The 12,557-nt window shown below is 38.7% G+C and overlaps 1 long non-coding RNA gene across 1 annotated transcript in view; it reads right to left on the reverse strand.

Moving 5' to 3' along the window:
• The window catches only part of LOC133571043 (uncharacterized), a 47,856-nt gene extending 35,861 nt beyond the window's left edge, over window positions 1-11,995 (reverse strand). The window contains exons 1-2 of the long non-coding RNA XR_009810266.1: window positions 11,576-11,995; window positions 1,875-2,019 (exon numbers count right to left, since the gene is read on the reverse strand). This is a non-coding gene — a long non-coding RNA (uncharacterized lncRNA). The remainder of the gene's footprint in view (window positions 1-1,874; window positions 2,020-11,575) is intronic.
• Between the last annotated feature and the right edge of the window lie 562 nt (window positions 11,996-12,557).

The following is a 12,557-nucleotide window of genomic DNA, read 5'->3' on the forward strand; positions in this document are numbered from 1 at the left end:
TTTTGTCTTTAAATATACATATATCTGTTTTTAGTATTTTTTTATAAAAAAAAAATTATCAAAATGGCCCCCATACTTGACTTTTTAGTATACAAATAAAATCAACTTAAAATATAAACAAAGTTTAGTTAGTTAATAAAAAAATAAAAATAAAAAAAAAATAAAAATATATATATATATATATATATATATATATATTTATCATTCATTATTTTATTTATTTTTTCTTTGATATTTTTTGTATTTTTTTATTATATATATATATTTTTTTTATTAACTAAACTTTGTTTATATTTTAAGTATGTTATTTTTAATTTTAAGAGCTTCTAATATTTGTCAAATTAATTCATAAGATATAATTATTTTATACTATTGAATAACTAACTAAAGGTTGTTTGTATTTTAAGTTTATTTTGAGAGCTTATAATATTTTTCAAATTAATTCATAATTTTTTTTTTTTTAATTAACCAACCAATTAAACTTTGATTAAGTATACATTATTTTTATTTTTGAGGGATTCTAATATTTTTCAAATTAATTCATAACATATATATATATATATATATATATATATATATATATATATATATATATATATATATATATATATATTTTTTTTTTTTTTCAAATTAATTCATAAGATATATATATATATATATATATATATATATATATATATATATATATATATATATATATATATATATATATATATATATATATACTGTATATCTTATGAATTAATTTGAAAAATATTAGAATCCCTCAAAATAAAAATAATGTATACTTAATCAAAGTTTAATTGGTTGGTTAATTAAAAAAAAAAAAAAAGAATTAATTTGAAAAATATTATAAGCTCTCAAAATAAACTTAAAATACAAAGAACCTTTAGTTAGTTATTTAAAAATATAAAATAACTATATCTTATGAATTAATTTGACAAATATTAGAAGCTCTCAAAATTAAAAAATAACATACTTAAAATATAAACAAAATGTAGTTAATTGGTTAATTAAAAAAATTTAACAATAATAACTTGTAAATTAATTAAAAATAAATTACAACAACCATGACAAACACTGCTAAATCTGTAACTGAACATTAATATTTCCATACAGGCAACATTTTACTCGCTAGATAATGCAATCGTATTTTTATTATTATTATTATTATTTTTATTTTTATTCTATTCTTACATGGGAAAAAAACAACTCTAAAATGTTTTTGGAAAAAAAGAGAAAATAAATCGGTATGTAATGACAAAAAGTTGAAATGGCCAAATAATTAATAATATACTTAATCATCTAATCATTTACAACACAAATATGACAATATATCTGTTTTTAGCAGGTTTTTAAGAATGAAAAAAAAAAAATCACCACAGTGGGCATACTTTGACTTTTCAGTGTGCAAAAGTTTGGACACCCCTGAGCTAAAGTATCAAAAGTGTTGATATTTCGATTTGACAATCGACATTAGGGCATAAAAAAGATCTGATATCGGCGGTATCGATATCGCAGTATCGATCCGCACATGACTAATATAGTTATTCATTCAGAAGCAAAGCACGTAGCAGAGCGAGCCAAGCGAACCCCCCCGGCTATGCACACACACACACACACACACACACACACACACACACACACACACACATTTCAATTTCATCACATTTCCTATCCCAGAACCAGCAAACAGTCACTTTCCAAGGTTTGGCACTGTAAATAATACACAAACACACCATACGACAAGAAGTATTGTTGATACAAAACTATTAACTGGTTCCACCGACAGTACGCATTCTTGCAGTGCGATTAAAAAAAGCTATAAAAAAAAAGTCAAAAAGGTAAAAAAATGTCAGTAAAAAGGCACTCACCTCAGAAGCGAGCATGGCGGTCTGCAGGATGGTGGCGTTCAAAATGACCGTCTGCACCCCCCTGTCCTCACACAGACACAGCGGCGTGTGTGTGTGTGTGTGTGTGTGTCAGGACAATGAGTCTGGACTGGAGGGAGGTAAGTCGCTGGAGTAGGAGGAGAGGACAGAAGAGGAGGAGGAGGAGGAGGAGGAGGAGTGTGGTTGAGCGGGAAGGTAAGGAGGAGAGAGGGAGGGCAATGAAACATACGAGTGGCACCAAAAAAAAAAGGAAAAGATTCCTTTGTGTGGTTTGAGAGCCTTCAAAACCAGTCGTTGTACTTCCTGTCGAGTTGGACATTTATTCAGTGACTTTATTCAAACCTGATAATCAGTTGTTACTAGGGATGATGTTCGAAACCGGTTCTCCCGGTTGTTCGATAAGAAAAGAACCGTTCGATAAGAAAAGAACCGATTCCATGGACTCTAATCCCTTTTTGAGAACCGGTTCCCGTTATCGAGGCCACTATAGTAAAGAAAAAGAGTTGGTTCTTTATTCGAATACCTGGGAACGAATCCCGTCCCACAAGAAATGCCCTGTGGGACATCACAGGAAATAACGTAGCTCAGTCTAATGACTGAGCTACGTCAAAGCAGCAAAAATAATGGACCGGAATGGCTATTCACCTATAGCAGGGGTCGGCAACCCGCGGCTCAGCTGCATACTTGCCGATCCTCCCGGGAGATTTACGGATTTCGGTGCCTCTCGCAGAAAACTCCCGGGATTAATATTCTCCGACTATCACCCTAACAATAATAATAAGGGCGTGCCATGATAGTGCAGCATTTAACACCCTCTACAGTCTGTACAAACATCGTGCCGGCACAAACTTTTGTTGTATGCATTTCCTGCTTGCACACGTAAGTGACAGCAAGGCATACTTGGTCAACAGCCACACAGGTTACACTGACGGCGGCCATGTAAAACAACTTTAACACTCTTACTGTCAAGACTTGGTCCGGGGGTGTGTGCTTTTCCAGGATGCAACGGAAAGTTGGCACGGGCGAGACGGGAATTAAGGTACATGATTTATTTATTAACTATAAATACAAAAAAAAGATCAAACAAAAGGCGCGCACAGTGGCGGAGAATAAACTATGAACAATTAAACAAAACTCGCAAACTATGGCTTGAATAAAGAAAACTTACTTGGCATGGACAAAAAAGGAGCAGCGTGAACACGGACATGAAAAAATGGACAGAGCATAAATGTGGTGTGAGGTCGTCAGGATGAACAACAGAAAATGAATGAACTTAAATACTATGGACATGATTAGTGAAAGCAGGTGCGTGACTCAAAACGTGAAACAGGTGTGTGACGTGACAGGTGAAAACTAATGGTTGCTATGGTGACAAACAAGAGTGCACAATGAGTCCAAACGTGGAACAGGTGAAACTAATGGGGTAATCATGGAAACAAGACAAGGGAGTGAAAAGACAGAAACTAAAGAGTCCTATAACTAAACAAAAACATGACTTAACACAAAACATGATTACACAGACATGACACTTACTAATAATGCGCCACACTTTGAACCAAAACCAAACAAGAATGACAAACACATTTCGGGAGAACATCTGCACCTTAACACAAGATAAACACAACAGAACAAATACCCAGAATCCCATGCAGCCCTGACTCTTCCGGGCTACATTATACACCCCTGCTACCACCAAACCCCGCCCCCACCCCAACCCTGCTCCCCCACACAGTGCCGGCCCAAGCTTCCATGGGGCCCTAAGCAAAATTTGATTTTGGGGCCCTCTATTTCTGCCAATAATATTGATTGATCATTCACACACCTACTATAAACTCATTGCGGCTCTGGCAGTGTTGTTTACATTATCCTATTGTCAGCCTGGCATGTCTTTACAAATGACATGTCATTTATAAAGATATGGGGGTGGCCCAGTTAAGAACATAAATAATACCAATGAATGAACGAATGATGTCCAGAGTGCCACATATGGTTCCTAATCTTAAAATGTAGAAAACATTCAGCTACAAGAGTGGCCTGGGGTTGAACAGTCCAAGTGATAAAGCTTTGTATTTACAGTGAAAGTGTCATCTTGTCTCATCAGTCTTGTACATATTAGTCTTTAATTACTAGTTTATATTTTTAGTTAATTGTTCATATTTAATGTTTACTTTGTACAAAGAGAGCGCAGTCTACTGAAGTTAAATTCCATGTGTGTTAAACATAACTGGACAATAAAGCTGATTCTGATTCACTTTATTATTTTTGGTAACAAAAACCTGAAACAGCAATGTGCAAAAATGTTGACCTAAAATTGTGTTTTTGTACAATAATATATCTTTGATCATTTAGAAATCATCAGTCAGACTCGTACATGCAAAAAATAAAAAATAATAATTTTTTGTTACCGGTAATTGCTTTTGGGGGCCCCCTGGTGGCCGCGGGGCCCTAAGCAAGCGCTTAGTACGCTTATGCCTTGGGCCGGCTCTGCCCCCACACATCAACCAGGGTTTGGTAGCGGGGGGTGTATAATGTAGCCCGGAAGAGTTAAGGTTGCATGGGATTCTGGGTATTTGTTCTGTTGTGTTTATGTTGTGTTACGGTGCAGATGTTCTCCCAAAATGTGTTTGTCATTCTTGTTTGGTGTGGGTTCACAGTGTGGTGCATTATTACTTACGTGAGCAAGCAGAAACCCCATACAACGTATGGCTGGGCCGGCACGCTGGTTGTAATGGGCACTAAATGCTGTACCATCACGGCACGTTTGAGAGAATAGTTGCCCTGCCCTGACATTTGTATCCTGCCTTAAAAATCGGGAGTGTTGGCAAGTATGACTCTGTCAAGCGCCATTCATATAAAACTTGCGGGCCGCACTAACATTCAATTTTCATATTAAGGTGTGGGCCGCGTGTCTGAGACCCTTGGTTTATACATAGCACAAAGCAACAAAAAAAAAACTTTGTATGCAGTGTTATTTCATTTTAAAATTCAAAAGATTTTTGTGACTCCCATTGTTTTCTTTCATTTGTGAAACTGGTCAAAATGGCTCTTTGAGTGGTAAAGGTTGCCGACCCCTGACCTATAGTGATCACAGAGACAGGTTGTTTTTGTGTTACTGTATATATTTGTTTTTCTGAAAAATCCCACTTAATATACTTTGGGTAACAACAGTCAATATTTATTTATTTAATTTTTTTATGGTGGTAACAGTCAGTATTTATTTATTTATTTTATTTTAGCTTTTGTGTTTTTTCCCATATACAACAACCTACCTGGATTCGATAAGAGAATCGATAAGGAATCGGTTCGATAAGAGGATTCGATAATGGGCTCGAACTCGATAATTTCTTATCAAACATCATCCCTAGTTGTTACATCTTCAATTCCCGACACTTCTGAGTCTCATTTGCAAGTATTACATAGTCCAAGTGGCATGCAGTTGCAATTCCAAGGCGCTAGATGGCAGTAGTGTATAGGCCAGACCTGGGCATTCGACATAATTTCGACCTTTAACATCAAATCTGTGGCCGCCATTATGATGTGCAGTGTTGTTTTTAAATGACCGTAAGTCTTGAACTATAGAAAGTATATCAATGGTCGAAATCTGCACTTTTGGGTGTTATAGAAGTTATTACGGTAATCTGCGTCACAGCAGCTCAGACCAGGAGCAAAGCAGAGTGGGCGGGGCTTGTTTTCAGAGCAGACAGCACTAAACGCGTGTTTCGAGAACAGATGCGGAAGCAGAATTTTTACAACAATTTTCTGCATAAAAGTGACAATATATCATATTGTAGCAGCATTTAAGTCCCATCTTAAAACTCATTTGCATACTCTAGCCTTTAAATAGACCCCCCTTTTTAGACCAGTTGATCTGCCGTTTCTTTTCTGCTCTGCTCCACAAAGGAGAGGGGGGGCACTGATTCGGTGACCACAGATGAAGCGCTAGCTGTCCAAAGTCGGGACCCAGGGTGGACCACTCATCTGTGCATCAGTCGGGGACGTCTCTGCGCTGCTGACCTGTCTCCACTCAAGATTATCTCCTGCTGGCCCCCACTATGGACTGGACTCTCACTATTATGTTAGATCCACTATGGACTGGACTCTCACACTATTATGTTAGATCCACTATGGACTGCACTCTCACTATTATGTTAGATCCACTATGGACTGGACTCTCACTATTATGTTAGAGCCACTATGGACTGGACTCTCACAATATTATGTTAGATCCACTATGGACTGGACACTCACTATTATGTTAGATCCACTAGATCCACTATGGACTGGACTCTCACTATTATGTTAGATCCACTAGATCCACTATGGACTAGACTCTCACTATTATGTTAGATCCACTATGGACTGGACTCTCACAATATTATGTTAGATTCACTAGGGACTGGACTCTCATTATTATGTTAGATCCACTATGGACTGGACTCTCACACTATTATGTTAGATCCACTATGGACTGGACTCTCGCAATATTATGTTAGATCTACTATGGACTGGACTCTCGCAATATTATGTTAGATCCACTATGGACTGGACTCTCTCACTATTATGTTAGATCCACTATGGACTGGACTCTCAGAATATTATGTTAGATCCACTAAGGACTGGACTCTCAGAATATTATGTTAGATCCACTATGGACTGGACTCTCACATACTGCACCATTATTGATTGAAGTAAAGTCTTGAAGATGGTCTGTAAAACATAATCTATGCAACATTTGCGCACATCCGCCTTTGTAGTCCGTAGTCGATAAGCTTCTTCTTTTTCTCTATCTTCTTGTTACGGGACATTCATCCCTCCGTTGTTGCCATTTCTAATATAAAGTAGTGTAAAGTTCTTACTTATATCTGTCAGTAAACTCGCCATGAAAGCGCTAAAACATACCGGTGTAGTGAGTTTACATTATTCACCCAAGGAACTTTAGTTATTAGAGTTCCGGTTGCATGGTTTTTCACGGGACACATTTCCGGCTTTGTTGTTGCACTAGTGAGCCACGGATGAGGAGATGCTGCTCCGTTAATGATTGAAGTAAAGTCTTGAAGATGGTCTGTAAAACATAATCTATGCAACATATGTGCACATCCGCCTTTGTAGTCCGTAGTCGATAAGCTTCTTATTTTTCTCGACCGTTTTGTTATGGGACTATCATCCTTTCGCTGTTGCCATTCCTAATATAAAGTAGTGTAAAGTTCTTACTTATATCTGCCAGTAGACTAGCTATCAAAGTGCTAAAACATACCGGTGTCGTGAGTTTACATTATTCACCCAAGGAACTTTAGTTATTAGAAAGTTCCGGTAGGACGGTTTTTCACAGGACACATTTCCGGCTTTGTTGTTGCACTAGTGAGCCACGGATGAGGAGATGCTGCTCCGTTATTGATTGTAATAAAGTCTTGACGATTATCTGTAAAACATAATCTATGCAACATTTACGCGCATCCGCCTTTGTAGTCCGTAGTCGATAAGCTTCTTCTTTTTCTCGACCGTTTTGTTATGGGACTATCATCCCTCCGCTGTTGCCATTTCTAATATAAAGTAGTGTAAAGTTCTTACTTATATCTGTCAGTAAACTCGCCATGAAAGCGCTAAAATATACCGGTGTAGTGAGTTTACATTATTCACCCAAGAAACTTTAGTTATTAGAGTTCCGGTTGCATGGTTTTTCACGGGACACATTTCCGGCTTTGTTGTTGCACTAGTGAGCCACGAATGAGGAGATGCTGCTCCGTTATTGATTGTAATAAAGTCTTGAAGATGGTCTGCAAAACATAATCTATGCAACATTTGCGCACATCCGCCTTTGTAGTCCGTAGTCGATAAGCTTCTTATTTTTCTCGACCGTTTTGTTATGGGACTATCATCCTTTTGCTGTTGCCATTTCTAATATAAAGTAGTGTAAAGTTCTTACTTATATCTGCCAGTAGACTAGCTATCAAAGCACTAAAACATACCGGTGTAGTGAGTATACATTATTCACCCAAGGATCTTTAGTTATTAGAAAGTTCCGGTCAAACGGTTTTTCACAGGACACATTTCAGGCTTTGTTTTTGCACTAGTAAGCCACGAATGAGGAGATGCTGCTCCGTTATTTATTGTAATAAAGTCTTGACGATGATTTGTAAAACATAATCTGTGCAACATTTGCGCGCATCAGCCTTTGTAGTCTGTAGTCGATAAGCTTCTTCTTTTTCTCGATCGTTTTGTTATGGGACTTTCATCCTTCCGCTGTTGCCATTTCTAATATATAGTAGTGTAAAGTTCTTACTTATATCTGCCAGTAGACTAGCTATCAAAGCACTAAAACATACCGGTGTACTGAGTTTACATTATTCACCCAAGGAACTTTAGTTAATAGAGAGTTCCGGTCAGACGTTTTTTCACGGGACACATTTCCGGCTTTGTTTTTGCACTAGTGAGCCATGAATGAGGAGATGCTGCTCCGTTATTGATTGTAATAAAGTCTTGATGATGATCTGTAAAACAAAATCAATGCAACATTTGCGCGCATCCGCCTTTGTAGCCTGTAGTCGATAAGCTTCTTCTTTTTCTCGATCGTTTTGTTATGGGACATTCATCCCTCCGCTGTTGCCATTCCTAATATAAAGTAGTGTAAAGTTCTTACTTATATCTGCCAGTAGACTAGCTATCAAAGTGCTAAAACATACCGGTGTCGTGAGTTATATTATTCACCCAAGGATCTTTAGTTATTAGAAAGTTCCGGTCGAACGGTTTTTCACAGGACACATTTCAGGCTTTGTTTTTGCACTAGTAAGCCACGAATGAGGAGATGCTGCTCCGTTATTGATTGAAGTAAAATCTTGAAGATTGTCTGTAAAACATAATCTATGCAACATTCGCGCGCATCCGCCTTTGTAGTCCGTAGTCGATAAGCTTCTTCTTTTTCTCGACCGTTTTGTTATGGGACTATCATCCTTCCGCTGTTGCCATTTCTAATATAAAGTAGTGTAAAGTTCTTACTTATATCTGCCAGTAGACTAGCTATCAAAGTGCTAAAACATACCGGTGTTGTGAGTTTACATTAATCACCCAAGGATCTTTAGTTATTAGAAAGTTCCGGTCGAACGGTTTTTCACAGGACACATTTCAGGCTTTGTTTTTGCACTAGTAAGCCACGAATGAGGAGATGCTGCTCCGTTATTGATTGAAATAAAGTCTTGAAGATGGTCAGTAAAACATAATCTATGCAACATTTGCGCGCATCCGCCTTTGTAGTCCGTAGACGATAAGCTTCTTCTTTTTCTCGACCGTTTTGTTATGGGACTATCATCCCTCCGCTGTTGCCATTTCTAATATAAAGTAGTGTAAAGTTCTTACTTATATCTGCCAGTAGACTAGCTATCAAAGTGCTAAAACATACCGGTGTCGTGAGTTTACATTATTCACCCAAGGAACTTTAGTTATTAGAGAGTTCCGGTCGAACGGTTTTTCACAGGACACATTTCAGGCTTTGTTTTTGCACTAGTGAGCCACGAATGAGGAGATGCTGCTCCGTTATTGATTGTAATAAAGTCTTGACGATGATCCGTAAAACAAAATCTATGCAACATTTGCGCGCATCAGCCTTTGTAGTCTGTAGTCGATAAGCTTCTTCTTTTTCTCGATCGTTTTGTTATGGGACTATCATCCTTTCGCTGTTGCCATTTCTAATATAAAGTAGTGTAAAGTTCTTACTTATATCTGCCAGTAGACTAGCTATCAAAGTGCTAAAACATACCGGTGTCGTGAGTTTACATTATTCACCCAAGGAACTTTGGTTATTAGAAAGTTCCGGTTGGACGGTTTTTCACAGGACACATTTCCGGCTTTGTTGTTGCACTAGTGAGCCACGGATGAGGAGATGCTGCTCCATTATTGATTGTAATAAAGTCTTGACGATGATCTGTAAAACAAAATCTATGCAACATTTACGCGCATCCGCCTTTGTAGTCCGTAGTCGATAAGCTTCTTCTTTTTCTCGACCGTTTTGTTATGGGACTATCATCCTTCCGCTGTTGCCATTTCTAATATAAAGTAGTGTAAAGTTCTTACTTATATCTGTCAGTAAACTCGCCATGAAAGCGCTAAAACATACCGGTGTAGTGAGTTTACATTATTCACCCAAGGAACTTTAGTTATTAGAGTTCCGGTTGCATGGTTTTTCACGGGACATATTTCCGGCTTTGTTGTTGCACTAGTGAGCCACGGATGAGGAGATGCTGCTCCGTTATTGATTGAAATAAAGTCTTGAAGATGGTCTGTAAAACATAATCTATGCAACATTTGCGCGCATCCGCCTTTGTAGTCCGTAGTCGATAAGCTTCTTCTTTTTCTCGACCGTTTTGTTATGGGACTATCATCCTTCCGCTGTTGCCATTTCTAATATAAAGTAGTGTAAAGTTCTTACTTATATCTGTCAGTAGACTAGCTATCAAAGCACTAAAACATACCGGTGTAGTGAGTTTACATTAATCACCCAAGGAACTTTTGTTATTAGAGAGTTCCGGTCGGACGGTTTTTCACAGGACACATTTCCGGCTTTGTTTTTGCACTAGTAAGCCACGAATGAGGAGATGCTGATCCGTTATTGATTGAAGTAAAGTCTTGACGATGATCTGTAAAACAAAATCTATGTAACATTTGCGCGCATCCGCCTTTGTAGTCCGTAGTCGATAAGCTTCTTCTTTTTCTCGACCGTTTTGTTATGGGACTATCATCCTTCCGCTGTTGCCATTTCTAATATAAAGTAGTGTAAAGTTCTTACTTATATCTGCCAGTAGACTAGCTATCAAAGTGCTAAAACATACCGGTGTCGTGAGTTTACATTATTCACCCAAGGATCTTTAGTTATTAGAAAGTTCCGGTCGAACGGTTTTTCACAGGACACATTTCAGGCTTTGTTTTTGCACTAGTAAGCCCCGAATGAGGAGATGCTGATCCGTTATTGAATGAAGTAAAGTCTTGACGATGATCTGTAAAACAAAATCTATGCAACATTTGCGCACATCCGCCTTTGTAGTCCGTAGTCGATAAGCTTCTTCTTTTTCTCGACCGTTTTGTTATGGGACTATCATCCTTCCGCTGTTGCCATTTCTAATATAAAGTAGTGTAAAGTTCTTACTTATATCTGTCAGTAGACTAGCTATCAAAGCACTAAAACATACCGGTGTAGTGAGTTTACATTATCCACTCAAGGAACTTTAGTTAATAGAGTTTTTTCACTGGAAAATAGGGTATATTTTTGGGAATTAAAATAATGTTTCTTTGAGCAAGTTGCAAACAGCCTTTTTTAAATTCAAGTCAATTAGTACAAAACAAAATGTTCACACAAAGAAAAAAAAATGACCGGCTCTGTCAACATTTTTTTTTTTTCTTCATGGAATCGGCAACCCGGCGTCAGTTTTGCTTCAAGCTCCACATCCAATTATTTTCTTCTCAAAGGGAAGACCGATGGGGACGGGACGAGACACGTCTGAGGTCGGCCAGGGAAAGACAGACTATTGAGGCGGTCCGCACTGGGGGGAATTAATTAGAATGAAAACCAAAGTCTAGAATATTGTTTTAAAGAACACAGCCTGTGGACAAACAAACATGAAGGAGCTTGAAAGCCCGATGAAAGAAGAGAAGAGCTAAAGATGTTGGAGCGAGTGTCAGTGTGTGTGCATGCATACCCTTCCTCTAATTCCTCTTCATCCTCTCCCTCTCACTGGCCTCCCTCTTCCAGGATAGTCCATCAAAGAAGGGTCGGCCTCATGGAGGTCGCAGTCATCTCTCGGCGTAAAACTCACGACCGCTCCACGCTGCTCCCGTTCTCTTATTGCGCTCGTCTGCCCCAACATTTTTGCTTTCTTCTTCCAGCCGGTGACACACGGCGTGCGGAGGGGGAGGACGAGAGGAGAGAGAAAAATAATGAAAAGGGAGATAAAAACAAAAAAAAAAAAAAAAAAGTGGGATGGAGTGAGGCAGAGCAAGTGTAGGTAGACGGAGCAGCGGGCGGGGAGTGACGGGAAGAGGCAGGTGGAAGGGATAGTGACACATCCTGGAGGCGTGCGAGTGTGTCAGAGGATGGGGGCCGTCCTTCTACCACATACCACCGACGTGGATCGTGGACGGACAGATTGGTAGAGAAGGACGGAAGGAGTGATTCAACAGGCTTTTATGCACACACACGTGCGCACACACACACACACGCACGCACACACACACTCACACACACACACACACACACGCGCACACACACACGCGCGCACACACACTCTTGTATTTCTTACCTTCTTGAGACCTCTGAAAAATGCCTACCTCTGTAGGACCACCCTTTATATATATATATATATATATATATGTATGTGTGGGAAAAAAAATCACAAGACTACTTCATCTCTACAGGCCTGTTTCATGAGGGGTTCCCTCAATCATCAGGAGATTTTAATGGAAGCATTCACATACCATGGTTTGTATAGGGCACAGAGTAGGTAGGTACAGGCTGGCGTAGGGGCGTGGTGATTGGCTCATGTGTTACCTAGGAGGTGTTTCCGTCTGTGGCGGCATGCTGATACAATTTCGCTGCGCTTGTTGGGGGATGACAGGTCTGGGCGGTATATAATAAACAGTTTCTCTTTCAAGCATAGGTTGCATCTTTTATTACCACTATTG

Source organism: Nerophis lumbriciformis, linkage group LG28 (genome assembly GCF_033978685.3).
Source record: "Nerophis lumbriciformis linkage group LG28, RoL_Nlum_v2.1, whole genome shotgun sequence".
Lineage (NCBI taxonomy): Eukaryota > Metazoa > Chordata > Actinopteri > Syngnathiformes > Syngnathidae > Nerophis > Nerophis lumbriciformis.